Consider the following 13,367-nt stretch of genomic DNA (forward strand, 5'->3'; position numbering starts at 1 on the left):
CCCTCCAGCTCTTGCCCTGATTCCAGATGAGTTAGTTTGTCCCCAAATGTCCCAGGTTCCTTTCACACTGCTGCCCCAGTGCTGGAGCTCAGAAGGAGTGAGTCCAAGTAAGTCCATGTGCAGGCCCTTTAAGAGGAACTGCCTGGCCAGGCCGTTGTGGCTCAGTGGTTGAGCATCGACCTGAGGTCACAGTTTGATTCCCAGTCAAGGCACATACCAGGTTGTAGGCTCATCCCTGGTAGAGGGTGTGCAGGAGGCAACTGATTAGTGCTTCTCTCTCATCATTGGTGCTTCTATCTCTCTCCCTCTCCCTTCCTCTCTGAAATCAATAAAAATATTTTTTTAAAAGAGAAATTGCCTGGAACTCCAGAAGCATAGGTGTCACTCAGCAACAGTCACCATTGGTTTTTACAGCCAGAAGTTATGGGGACTTCTCTTCACAGCACTGGAACCCTGGCTGGGGTCCTGGTATGAGGCAGGGACCCCATCTCCTCTGGGAAACCTCCATAGCCAAGTATTTCTTCCCATTTTAAACTGTCTCACGTGGGTGTTGGACCAGCTGGTTCCATGATTCCACCTGGATCTCTGCCCCCTCCTACCAGTCTCCATGTGCTTCTAATGTAATTCCCTAGTTCAGTGGTTCTCAACCTTGGCTGCACATTAGAATCACCTGGGAGTCTTTTTAAAATCCTGATTTCTGGGCCTCATCCTCTGGAAATTCTTTCTTTGTTACTAATGCTGTGGCCCCACCCCATAACAAAGAAACAGAATTTCCGGAGGATGGGGCCCAGAAATCAGGATTTTAAAAAGATTCCCAGGTGATTCTAATGTGCAGCCAAGGTTGAGAACCACTGCCCTAGTTGTAGGACTTCTGTTCAGCTAGATTTCAGGTGGTTCTGAGTCATGGTTGCTCTGTATTTTAGTTGTAAATTCTGGTGTCACTGTGGGAGGTGGCGAGTACTGTGCTTACCTATGCTGTCATCTTGTCTGGAATTCAAGTTTACTTTTTTTTTTAGGGAAGATTCTAGCCTAGGACATGACCACCTGCCACAAACTGCTTTTAGTTAAAAAGTTAATTTCAGGCCATACTTTGTGGTTACTTTAGGTGTCTGAGTTTGTAAGGCTGCCCTCAGGCCTAACCTGAGCGTGTCAGGTTAGCATGTGGCCCCTTTTCCTCCACACTTTGTTGAGGGATGTTCTGGGGTGAAAGAGGATTTTATTTGCAGTTATGTTTCCCCCACACTAGCTGAGAACAACTTGCAGGGCACCTGCCTCAAGGCACCTACAGGTGAGTGCAGGCTCTCAGCCCTACCCCAGGGAGCACTCCTCTCCCCAAGGTGCTCTGGAAAAGACCAAGGCCCAGAGGGAGTCCAACCAATTACCACCCATCAGAATCTCTGGGGTAGGGCTAGGAAATCAACATGTTTTTAAAAACTTCCCTCTAGATTTCAGGGTACAGGTAGAGCTGAGATCTGTGGCTTTTAGAGACCACACAAACCCACTCTCACCGGAATTGGAGCTTCAGCAGAGTTATAAAGGGGTTGAAAATTTCCCAGTTCCCCATGGGGAGACACCCATCTCTTCCTGCTCCAGGACTCTCAAGTCTTCTCAGCCTTTATCCTTTCCAAGCCTGGGTCTCAACTTTCCTTCAATTTGGGGAACAATTGATTGCCATTAATTTCATTTCACTAAAGTTAGCTGCAAGGGGAAAACCTAATGTAGCTATCCCCAGAAAGCACAGGGAAGGAAAAAAACTTGTCTTTGACCCTCACAGGGTCCCTGGCTTGGTCTGAAAATTAAACTGATAAAGACAGAATAACAGGAGAAAAGTATACATTTTATTAAGGTAAGTTTTTCTTTCTTTTTTTAAAATATATTTTTGTTGATTTCAGAGGGAGGGGGAGGTAGAGAGATAGAAACATCAATGATGAGAGAGAATCATTGATTGGCTGCCTCCTACACACCCCTACTGGGGATCAAGCCCACAACCCAGTCATGTGCCCTTGACTGGAATCAAACAGGGGATCCTCCAGTCCGCAGGCTGATGCTCTATCCACAGAGCCAAACCAGCTAGGGCTGTAAGTTTTTCTTTAAAAATTTAATTATTGATTTGAAAGAGAGAGAGAAGAGGAGAGAAACATTGATTTGTTGTTCTACTTATTTATGCATTCAATGGTTGGTTTTGTATGTGTTTGATGATAGATTAGGAAGGTGGGAGAAAGCAAAGGACAGGGTGGGGGAACCTCTGGGATTGGATGAAAAGTAAAACGATATGTACACATCTTTTATATTAGTGGGTACAGGATAAATAGTTAATGATTAACCTTACATGTGGCTTGGGGTGGGAGTGGGTCAATGGGGAGAAAAGAGGGAATATCTATAATACTTTCAACAATAAAGATAAATGTAAAAAAAATTAACATAAAACAATATGAGGATTTATGGTCTCTGTCCTGGTGCACTGGTTGTGTTGTGGACCAACATTCACGAGAATAAGACCACCGACTCCAATTAGGTCTTAAACAGCAAGCGAGATTTATTGAACTGGCCAGTGACTATAGTTACAGCACCCTGCCGAAACAGAGGCTGAACTGCAGCGCTGACTGCAAGAGTTACATTTTATTATTAAATTCTGTGGAGGCCCAGAGAAAAATGTGTCTTTCAAATTCTGGGCCCCCCAATATGGAGGAAACTCTCTTTATTTGTACTTTTTCTAGTTCTTTGTCTCCCGAATTTGGAATGAGACTTCCGGGCCTTCTGAGAAAGAAGGCCTGCATGCTGGGAAGGGGCCATGAGACCATATCTCAAGGCCTGGCCTGATGTCAGACCTTCCTATCTCTGTGTTTTAGGAACAGACAGCAGAGCGCACCCCGTCTGGCCAAAGCACCAGATATGCAGCCCAGCACATCTTGTGCCTTGTGAGGTCTGGAAAAAGGGGAGTTACCCAGACTTTCCAAAGAAATGTTATCCTAGAAGCAAATGACAATAGACAGGCTTAGTTAAGATAAAGATGGACCGTCAGGGAAGACACTGATTAACAGGGAGGACATGACTACCCACCATAAACTGCTTTTAGTTTAAAAAGTTTTAATTTTAGATCATCCTTTGTGTTTACTTCAGGTCTCTGAGTTTGCAAGGTCGCCATGCAGGCCTTCCCTGAGCTACTCAGGTCAGCATGTGACCCCTTTCATCCCGAGTATCCTCAGTGGGGACAGAACCTACAATCTTGGTATATTGGGATGACACTCTAACCAACTGAGCTACCTGGCCAGAGCTACTTAATGGAAGTTTTACATGACATTGGAGCCTTCATAAATAAATGAAAACCCAAAGGAACCGCTAACTTGAGTGTTTTTATGCTGGAGATGAAGAGTGAATGGTCATGGAGGAATAGGACAGAACAATGGTAAAAAGTCAGTGTGGTGACCTGGGGGAGACAGCTGGGCCTGTTTCTCAGAATCTTCTCAGCATCTCCTCTGCCTTGGAGATAAGAGGCTCCTTTCCTCTGATACAAGGAAGGCACCTCTGATTGAAGAGTCTTATAAACTGTTTCAGGGGTGGGGGACGGGGGGGGGGGGCGGTTAGAGAATCCTTCCAGGACCTACCCTACCAGTTCTCCAATTTCTTCAGCTTAAAATATTCAAGGTGCCAAGATGTCCTGAACCCCATCAAAAAGGAATCATTACTTCAAGCTTTGTACTGAGAAATCCAACCATCAGATTTTTTCTAATGCCTCAAAGATTTAAAAAATTCTTAAGACCATGGCCCTGTTAAAGAAAAAAATTAACCATTTTCCCTTTAAAATGGTTAATTGTAAGTCCTGTGAATTTCACCTCAATAAAAAGCAAACAAAAATGAATCCGTTAAAAAAAAAAGAAAAAAATTATTCTGACACTTGTTAAAACAGCAATGGAAACTTTATTCAGCACTATGGCAATAGGTGTTGAGACTACCGGTACTATAATAGGGGAGAGAACTGTGGCCCAACTCTCAAAGCAGGACAGAAGGCTGTGGGTTTAAAGCCAACAAACAGTGTGTGTGTGTGTGTGTGTGTGTGTGTGTGTGTGTGTGTGTGTGTGTGTGTGTTTGGGGTGGGGGGGAGGGGGATGGTCAATGCTAGGAGAATCCCTAAGAGGAGACATCCAGGGTGGGGAGTTCTTGCTAAACTGTCCGAGTATGTGGGGCGCTATCCAAGGCGCCCCTTGAGATAAGCTTAACCGTGCAGGTGCTCAGCATTAAGTAGTTGCTCGCGAAGACACGACTCTAAGCAAGCAGGACCGAGGGTAGGCACTATCATCTGACCTGACATTAATATAGTTAAGACTGCGGAGGAATGGCGCCACACAAGAATATGCAGCCGCAGATCACACAGCACACTTTATTACTCACAAGGTACCTGGTGCCGTGGGCTCAGACTTAACCGGGGCCCCGGGGAAGAGTGGCATCCTCTGCGGGCAGCGGCGGATCCGTCTTTGGGTGGCTGGCTGTCTGGTTGGGTCGAGTCAGCGGGAGGAGGGCAACCGAAGTCTCAGGATCAGAGGTCCGGCCGTTCTTCTGCCTTCCGGCGTGGAGCAAGGCGGCGTGGAGTGTGGATCAGGAGGACGATCGATGTCTGAAGTCGGGGACCCATTTTTAAGCCTGTTCTGGCCCACGGCAGTCCAGGTGGCTATCAGTAACATATGTCATCACACAAGTGTTAATCAGAGTACAAGCTGGTTATCAGTAACATGTGGCATTCCTATGGGTGGAGTACAGGAGGAATTTGGGGTAAGTTTTATCTATGTCACACACCCATAGGGAGGTGGTTACCTAAATGGTCAAGTCTCACCCTTAATATGCCACCCTAGAGTTCACCCTAAAATTACAAACTTATAAACTAGAAAATTATTACTATTACATAAACCTATTTAACAGGATTCTTGCTGAAGACAGACTGGGATGGTCAGAAATCCAGGACACACAGGTAAACAGATACTGAAGAAATTTAAGACATAACCACCCAAAATATGCACTTTGGTATATATTGATTATTTTGAGCTGAAAGCACTTGCAAAACAGCAAATGCTAGGAGAGCCCTTCTCTGAACTTCACTGATTCACCTAAAGACAGATCCTCCAAAAAGAATTTTGTTGTCCTACATCCCCTCCCTGGGAGTTCCACCCACTAGGAGAGGAGACTAGAAGTCACCACTTCATCCAGACAGTTTGTCCCAAACTTCCCATCTGTTCTAAGGCCCAGTCATCTTTTTAAAAAATATCCCTCACTCTCTCCTAAGAAGCCCATATCCCCTATGCTTTGGGTGTACAAGCTCTTACTGCTTTTTGGGGGTCTTTTTCCTATGATGCTTCCATGCATATAATATTAAAAATGAATATATTTGGACAGTTGTAATACAAATAAAAAATATAATTAAAAATGAATACATTGGTATGCCTTTTCTCCTGATAATGTGACAGTATGTATTTCATAGGCCTAGCAATGAAATCTAGGAAAGCAAGGGTGAGGAATTCTCTCCCAACTGACTCAACAGGATTTTGGCTATAGCTGGACTAGGCAGGCCAAGGTCAAGGCCCAAGGACAAGGCATAGTTGAAAAGAGGGCTCAGAGCAGCCTGTCTACAGTTTGGTGTCAATATCTGTTTCTACCACTTCATGCTCTAGCAACAACTACTTATACCCACCCACCTGAACTCATTCCATACTTCTGACCATGCAACTCTCTGTGCTTGAAATGCCTATCCATCTTTTGGTCTATAACCCACATTCAAGACATAAGTCAGCCCTAGCTGGTTTGGCTCAGTGGATAGAGCATCGGTCTGCGGACAGAAGGGTCCTGGGTTTGATTCCAGGCAAGGGCACATGCCCGGGTTGCAGACTCGATCCCCAGTGGGAGGCATGCAGGAGGCAGCCAATTGTCGATTCTCTGTCATCATTGATGTTTCTCTCTTTCTCTCCCTCTCTCTTCCTCTCTGAAGTCAATAAAAATATATTAAAAAAAAAAAAAAAGACATGTCAGCTTGGACAAATTCCTTGAAAAATACAATTAGCAAATATGACATAAGAACATCTAAACAGCCCCAAATCTATAAAGAAATTTAATTTAGAATCAAATTTCTTCCATTTATTAGAAAGGCCCAGGTCTAGAGGGCTTTATTGGTGAATTCAATAAAATATTTAAGGAAGGAACAATGTCAATACTACACAAGCACTTTAAAAAAATAGAAGAGAAGGAAATACTTCACAACTTTTTTTTTTGAGGGCTGTGGGACCGATACCAAAACTTGACTAAGAGATCGCAACAAAATAAAATTCTGTTTGCTAGTATTTTGCATTTCTGTTATTTTATTTTGAAAAAAAAATTATTTTTCAGAAAAGTTGTAAAGAAATGGCTCAATGAACACACATATACCCATCACCCAGTTCTGTTAACCTTTTGCTGCATCTGCTTTATGTCTCTATAAAATAGATGCTTCTGAGTCATTTGAAAGTTGGACCCAGGAGAACTCTTGACTGAATAATTCAGCACACATGTCTCCGAATAATAAGGCACTCTCATCAACAGCCATCACAACCTTGAAACACTTAATGATTCCACAATACTCTCTAGTCTAATGCATATTCTCACACAAAGTTCTCCAACTGCCCCCATGTCCTTCATAGCTTCTTTCCTTCAACCAGCTGTAGGATGATTTGCTGGTGGTCCCCTGTGGAGCGGTTCTCTAACTTTTCTGTTCTCCTTGATACTGACTTTTTAAAGAGTCCGGTGGAACTAGATTACCTAGATAATCTCTCAATCTGGATTTGACTAAATTTATTTTAAACATTATTTTGGCTGATATACTTGGGTGATGTAAAACCCCACTTTTGACATTCAGTATGCTGCGTAAGGCTTCAGAGGGCAGCTGAGATACTTTTATTTTTCCGCTGTGAAAGCCATAACATTTATTGAAGAAAGGACGTATGTTTGTAAATCACAGAGCTGCCTGGGCATACATTCCACTGTTCCTAATGCTGTTCCAGCAGCTGAGATGCTTCTAGCAGGAACTGTAGTTGCTCCTGGGGAGCGCGGCCCTTCAAACAAAGGGCTGGCTGAGCTCCTTGGCCTTGAGCGCGCTAACGACCATTACTAGAGGCAACATTTAAACCAGGGTTCGTCTCCAGGCATTTTTGGTTGTGATACCATTGGGGGGATGGGGGAACTACTGGCATCTGAGTGGGAAGAGGCCAGCGATGCTGTCAAACATTCCCCCTGAAAAAATATTATCTGACCCCGAAAGTCAACAGTGTAGAGGTGGGAAAACCAAGGGAGCTACTGACTCCTTGGCACCATTCCTTCTTGTTCCTGAAAGGCTCCACTATTGTCTGGGCCATCAACACTAAACACACACAGGAAGTAAACATCCCCGATACCCCCCGCTAAGCAGGAGATGCACTGTATGCGTCAGTATCTAAACTGGCCCCCTAGCCGGCCTGGGAGCTTCCTGCGCCTGCCCACGCGTCATCCGAGATGAGCGCTGTTCCAGCAGGCACGTGGCACGAGCCATCTTACTGGGAAGAAAAGGTGCCGGTGAAACCCCAAGAGCACTGCTCACGAGCAAGTGAGCTGCAGGTGAGAGCACACAGAGTGCTTTCCAGTAACAAGTCCTGCCACTCAGCCCAACACGCGAGGAGGCAGTTCCTCACGCTTGGCTGGCAGGCTGAGCCTTTGCACTCGAGGAACCGCGTCTGCCCAGGGACTGGCTGGAGGACACCGGCTAGTGTGTGCGTGTGCGTGTGCGGGGGGGCGGTGTCAAGAGAGAGCGCTGAAGGGGGTGTGGGGGGTGTGGAGGAAAACCAAGTTTGGACGAAGGGGAGAACACTGGCCAGGGTAGGATTCAAACCGGGAGCCAGCCTCCAGGTCCCGCACTCAACTCCTTAGGAGTCAGAACTGTCCCGCCCTCTCGCTCCTCCTCCTGCAAACACCTACCCTGACGCTCAAAGGGCGCCTGGGGTGGAATAAAGTCAAGCAAGTCCTCCCGTGGCCATGGCACGCGTGGCTCCCGGTCTCAGGAGAGACGGGCGTGTACCCCCGTTGCGGTGGCGGCCAGGCACGGGGGAATGTCGGTCTTGCAGACGCCGCCCTTCACCCCTACTCTCCAGGTAGAGCAGGTGAGCGGACGGGCCCGGTCCGAGCAGCGGGGCGGCCGAGGGATCCGCGAGGGCAGGAGCCGTCGATGGGGGCCACGGCTCAGACCGAGGGCACCCTTGTGCCAGTGTCCGGCCTCAGCCGAAGGGCAGCGAGCGCCGCAGGACGACTTGCTGCTTTAATCCAAGGACAAGGAGAGCTGGCCATTCCGTTATAGGCCTCCCACTGAGCGGTACACCCAAACTTCCCGGGAGGCCTGACGTGGCGTCAGTAGCGCCCACTGGGCTCCCGGACCTCCCCCTCCGAATACGGCCCCTTCCCGGCACGCACCTGGGCCCCTGCGGCCCCGCATGGCTAAGTGAGCGGACCCAAGCCCCGCCCCGCCGCCCCGCCGCCCCGCCATCAGGTGGGTAGCGTCAGACTCTGCTCCGCTGCAGGTGACGGTCCGTCCCACTGCCCGCCAGGCCCCGCCCCGCCCCGCCGCTGGGCATTGCAGTGTTCCGCCCCGCCCCGCCCCGCCCACCCTGCCGCCAGGTGAGTAGCTCAGGCCCCGCCCATCGCCTGGGGCGCCTGCGCAGTGTGGCCCGTAGGGCCGAGGCCGGGCGGCGCGGCCGGCGCAATCGACAGGCGCAGTGCGCGTGCGCCGTGCGGCCGAGGGCGGGCGGCGGCGGCGGCGGAGCGGGGGCGGGGCGGCGCCGTCTGGTTCGGTCGGGCTGGGGCGGGAGCACGGCGGCGGGGCCGCGGACTGAGGACAGCGGCCTCAGTGGCCGGCAGGTAAGGCCGTGTGCCGCAGGGGAGCGGGCGTCGCGAGGGGGGGAGCGGCGGGCTTGTTGAGGGGCGGTGGCGCCTGGGGAGCGGCGGGCCACGGCGCATTGTCCGGGCAGCGAGTGGAGCTGTACAGCGCCCCCTGCCGGCCGGGCCGCGGGCGGGGGCCTCCGGCCGTTCGCCTTTGTTCACCGCCCCCGCCAACATGGCCGCCGCCCCTGGCCCGGCAGCTCCGCGCGCTTTGTTCCGGGCGCCGCGGCCCCGGGCGGGCGGTGCGACCTGGGGAGGGGGCCGATGCGGCGGGCGCTGGCGGGGGCGGGAGGGGTGAGTTGCATAACGCGGCTGGGCTGCGGCTGGGAAACGGGACCCCCAGGCGGGGGAGGGGCTGGAGGAAGGGGGAAGGTACGAGTCCCCTGGGTCTTGGGGGGCGGGCGGGAGAGGAAGGGGAGGGAGGAGAGGATGTGGGGAAGGGGGGAAAGATGTGGGGCGTGGAGGGGCGGGGCGGGGCCGGCCTGCGGGGCCCGGGGCTAGGCGGGGCGGGATCCCTGGCGACGCGTGGACGCGGTGGGACCCCGTGGGGCCCCGGGGAAGGGAGGGGCTGGGAGGAGGTTCTGCGGGTGGTAACCTGCAGCCCGGCGCGGTCCGCGGGTCTCGGCGGTGGGCCTGGCGGAGAAGGCGGCTGCTCGGGGCTTCCCGTGACGCCCACCGCCCCGCTTCCCGCGCGGCATCCCGCTCCCTCGGCGCCTGGCGCGGGACGGGAGGCGGGCGAGGTCGGTGCACTCGCACCCGCCGACACCTCCTCGCGATGACCTTGAGCGCATTCCGCAGCGTTTGGGGAGCCTCCCGTGACGCGGACACTGCGCAGCGCCGTGGGTTCGGGTCCGCCTGCCTCTCCGGGGGGGGGAGGGGGCGACCCCTTTTTCTGTAACGAGACCGGGGTTTAGTGACAGTTTCCGCGGTGATGCCTGGACATGGGCATCCCGGATCTGTTTCTGCAGCTGTTTTGTGCCAATTTGCTTTCTTTGATTTGGGGTTCGGATTCCGGGTTTTGGAGAGGGTTTTTCCTGCGTGTTGAAGTGGCCAGTGCGGATTATTTTACGTATACGTCACAAAGCAACTCGAGATAAACATTTCACTGTTTTAAAGGCTTACATTGCTTAACGTGACTTGAGTAGACATACCTATAGGTATGGTAATAACCTATATAACTTCTGCTGGGATTTTCTGGAAGAAGCGTTGTAAAGGGAGAACACAGTAATTGTTTTCTACATAGCTTTGATAGGAAGTGAAAATTAAACCTATACTTGGGGATGAATACTAGGACAGATGGAGTTTGTGAACACTCTTAAGAGGTTATGAACTTTGGTTGCGAAATTACAGATGGGGCTTAAGTGAAATGAGACCTCCAGCTCCCTTCTAGTTAATGGGCAAACGCCAAAAAATTGTAGTAGCTACTAATTTACAGAACGTTTATTATCGGGCTGATAATATATGTAAAGGTTGCACAAAATGCCAGAATTATCAGTAGTAGGCATCAGTTTCTTGTGAGGAATAAAATAGAATTTTTTTTATTTCTAATATTTTGAGTAGAGAAATAGTCACTGTTAAAATATTGTGAAGTGGATAAGGAAAGAGTGTCTCTGGTCATCAATTTACGTTCAATTTAGGATTTTTTAAAAAGACTTTTGATGATCCCGAGAATTTCCCTAGTACTGTTTCTAACCATACCTTTAATTACCAGTTCAGAATACAGTATTTACTTAGTTCTGGACTATCCGAAGCAGTGTTACTTAAGGTTAATTCTTTGTGACTGTACAGATTGTTCCCAATTTATGATTTTTTTAAAAATATATATATTTTATTGATTTTTTTCAGAGAGGAAGGGAGAGAGATAGAGAGTTAGAAACATCGATGAGAGAGAAACATCGATCAGCTGCCTCCTGCACATCTCCTACTGGGGATGTGCCTGCAACCCAGGTACATGCCCTTGACTGGAATCGAACCTGGGACCCCTCAGTCCGCAGGCCGACGCTCTATCCACTGAGCCAAACCGGTTTCGGCATGATTTTTTTATTTTACAATGATGTGAAAGCAATTCCTGTTCAATAGAAACCGTATTTCAAATTTTGAATTTTGAGTTGTTCTGGGCTAGTGAGCCGCAGCTCCCAGGCAGGCACCTGATCACATCGATACTCTACAGTGAACTATGTTGGCATAGTTTTGGAATCTTGTTTTGGGTTTTTGCATTCCATCATGTCTATAAAACATGTATGTGTCCATCTGTGTGTCCGGTTTCTGGTGAGAAAGATGAAGCTCAAGATAATTGGCCTACTGTCCTACCGGTTTGGCTCAGTGGATCGAGCGTCAGCCTGTGGACTGAAGGGTCCCAGTTTCGTTTGTGGTCCAAGGCACATGCATGGGTTGCAGGCTGATCCCCAGCAGCGGGTGTGCAGGAGGCAGCTGATCAATGATTCTCTCTCATCATTGATGTTTCTATTTCTCTCTTCCTCTCCCTTCCTCTCTGAAAACAATAAAAATATACTAAAAAAATAATTGGCCTACTGTAGGCTAATGTAAGTGTTCTGTGCACATTTCAGGTAGGCTAGGGCTAGGCTAAGCCATGATGTAGGTTAGGTGTATTGAATGCACTTTTGATTTATGATATTTTCAACTTACAGTGGATTCATTGGGATATAACCCATTGTAACTTTAGGAGCATCTGTAGTTCTAGGAGCTGTTACAGGATAGACAAAAGGTTCCTTGGTCACCTAAGTTTGGGAAACAATGCTATCCCTTTCCTTCTAGGGCAGCAGTTCTTAACCTGTGGGTCGGGAACCCTTTGGCGGTCGAACGACCCTTTCACAGGGGTCGCCTAAGACTATCCTGTATATCAGATATTTACATTACGATTCATAACAGTAGCAACATTACAGTTATGAAGCAGCAACGAAAATAATTTTATGGATGGTCACAGCATGAGGAACTGTATTTAAAGGACCAGAAGGTTGAGAACCACTGTTCTAGGGTCACAATTCACATTTTTACATTTGGGCTGTGAGAAATAGTGCAATAGTGTTTTCCATATTTGGCCTCAGATGTCTTTGTTTTGTTTTTAGTGTAATATCTGTTAATGCCCTTGAAATCTGGGTACTGTTGGTCATGGGGGTCCTTGCAGTGTGTTTTAGATAGTGTTGCCTCTCCTTTAGTTTTGAAGTGAGAGGTTGATGTTTGTGTGTGCCTTTGCATCAGGTTTGGCTCTTACTGCATTGATGAGAAATGAATTATTTGAAGTCTTACCTACAAGAAATTTAATTACAGTGTTTTCACTATTGGATTACGTACCTGATTGCGCGGTTACAACTTCTGGCTGCATTCCTTAATTAACTTTTTTCCCCTTGGTATGTTAGAAATACATGAAAAAGATCCTGTTGTTTCTGAAGTTACTAATGTGGATTATTTTAGAGATTAAAAATAATGCAGTTTGGTATTTCTTTGGTTTAGCTGTTAGGATTTTAACTGCTGAGAAAGCAGTTAATATATATTCATGTAAATATTTCCTTATGCTTATTCGATGCTTAATTAAATGTGTTTTCTTTCTTCTCTCTTTGAATAAGAATAAATTGGGAGACGGGAATCAATTATTTTGTCCAAGTATTTTGTTCAGTTTGGAAGACATTATGGTATTGTGAAAAGGAGATGAGCTTTGGAGTTGGACATAGAGATAGAATGACCTTTCAACTCAGAAGAGTTGGGTTGAAATCCAGCCCCATTGGTCCAAAGTCACCTAGCTGATTCATCATGTAGCCCTTTTTTTAAAAAAAATTTTATTTTTACTTACTGATTTTAAGGATAGAGATAGACATCGATTTGTTCTACTTATTTATACATTCATTGGGTGCTTTTTGTATGTGCCCTGACTGGGCATTGAACCCCCAACCTTTGTTGAGGAATAAAATTTGTGTTGATACTGTGCTCTAACCAACTGAGCTACCTGACCAGGGCTCACCTTTCCTTTTTGAACTTCTGATTCCTCATCTGTAAACTGGGATGAAACCTGTTATATAAGGCTTTTATGAGAATTAAATTAAATAGACTGTAGTGTTTACAATTCCTGAAAAAAAAGCAGCTGAAGCCAAACATTGTTGACTTCCTTCCCCTAAAGTCTTTTCCAGAACAAGTTATGTATGGGCATAATAAAGTTGTGCCCTTAGAGACCTTAACAGTTTGTAGGGAAGATACACCTGTATATAATGAGAACGTTTTATGCAGAGGGTATTGTGAAAGAGAAGGTGATGCTTCTACAGAATACAGAGTAGGAGAGGATGGAAGGGATAGCAGGAGAAAAGGCATGAAGAAAGTGTTGAGACAATCCTAGGTTTGACTCCCAGCCAAAACATGGCCCTGGTTATCTTTTACTCCTTTGGATGTTATGTTTAGTTGTAGAATGGGATGGGGACACCTACTTCAAGTGTACATTT

General features: G+C 47.8%; 1 protein-coding gene across 2 annotated transcripts in view; it reads left to right on the forward strand.

The window, feature by feature from the left end:
* Positions 1 to 8,787: 8,787 nt before the first annotated feature.
* The window catches only part of SPIN1 (spindlin 1), a 98,996-nt gene continuing 94,416 nt past the window's right edge, over positions 8,788 to 13,367 (forward strand). Inside the window, exon 1 of one of the 2 annotated variants that reach the window (XM_036302334.1) lies at positions 8,788 to 8,898. The gene's annotated coding sequence lies outside the window, so the exon portion shown is untranslated. The remainder of the gene's footprint in view (positions 8,899 to 13,367) is intronic. The other variant, XM_036302336.1, reaches the window with a different exon arrangement.

The sequence above is a fragment of the Myotis myotis genome, unplaced genomic scaffold, assembly GCF_014108235.1.
Source record: "Myotis myotis isolate mMyoMyo1 unplaced genomic scaffold, mMyoMyo1.p scaffold_m19_p_31, whole genome shotgun sequence".
NCBI lineage: Eukaryota > Metazoa > Chordata > Mammalia > Chiroptera > Vespertilionidae > Myotis > Myotis myotis.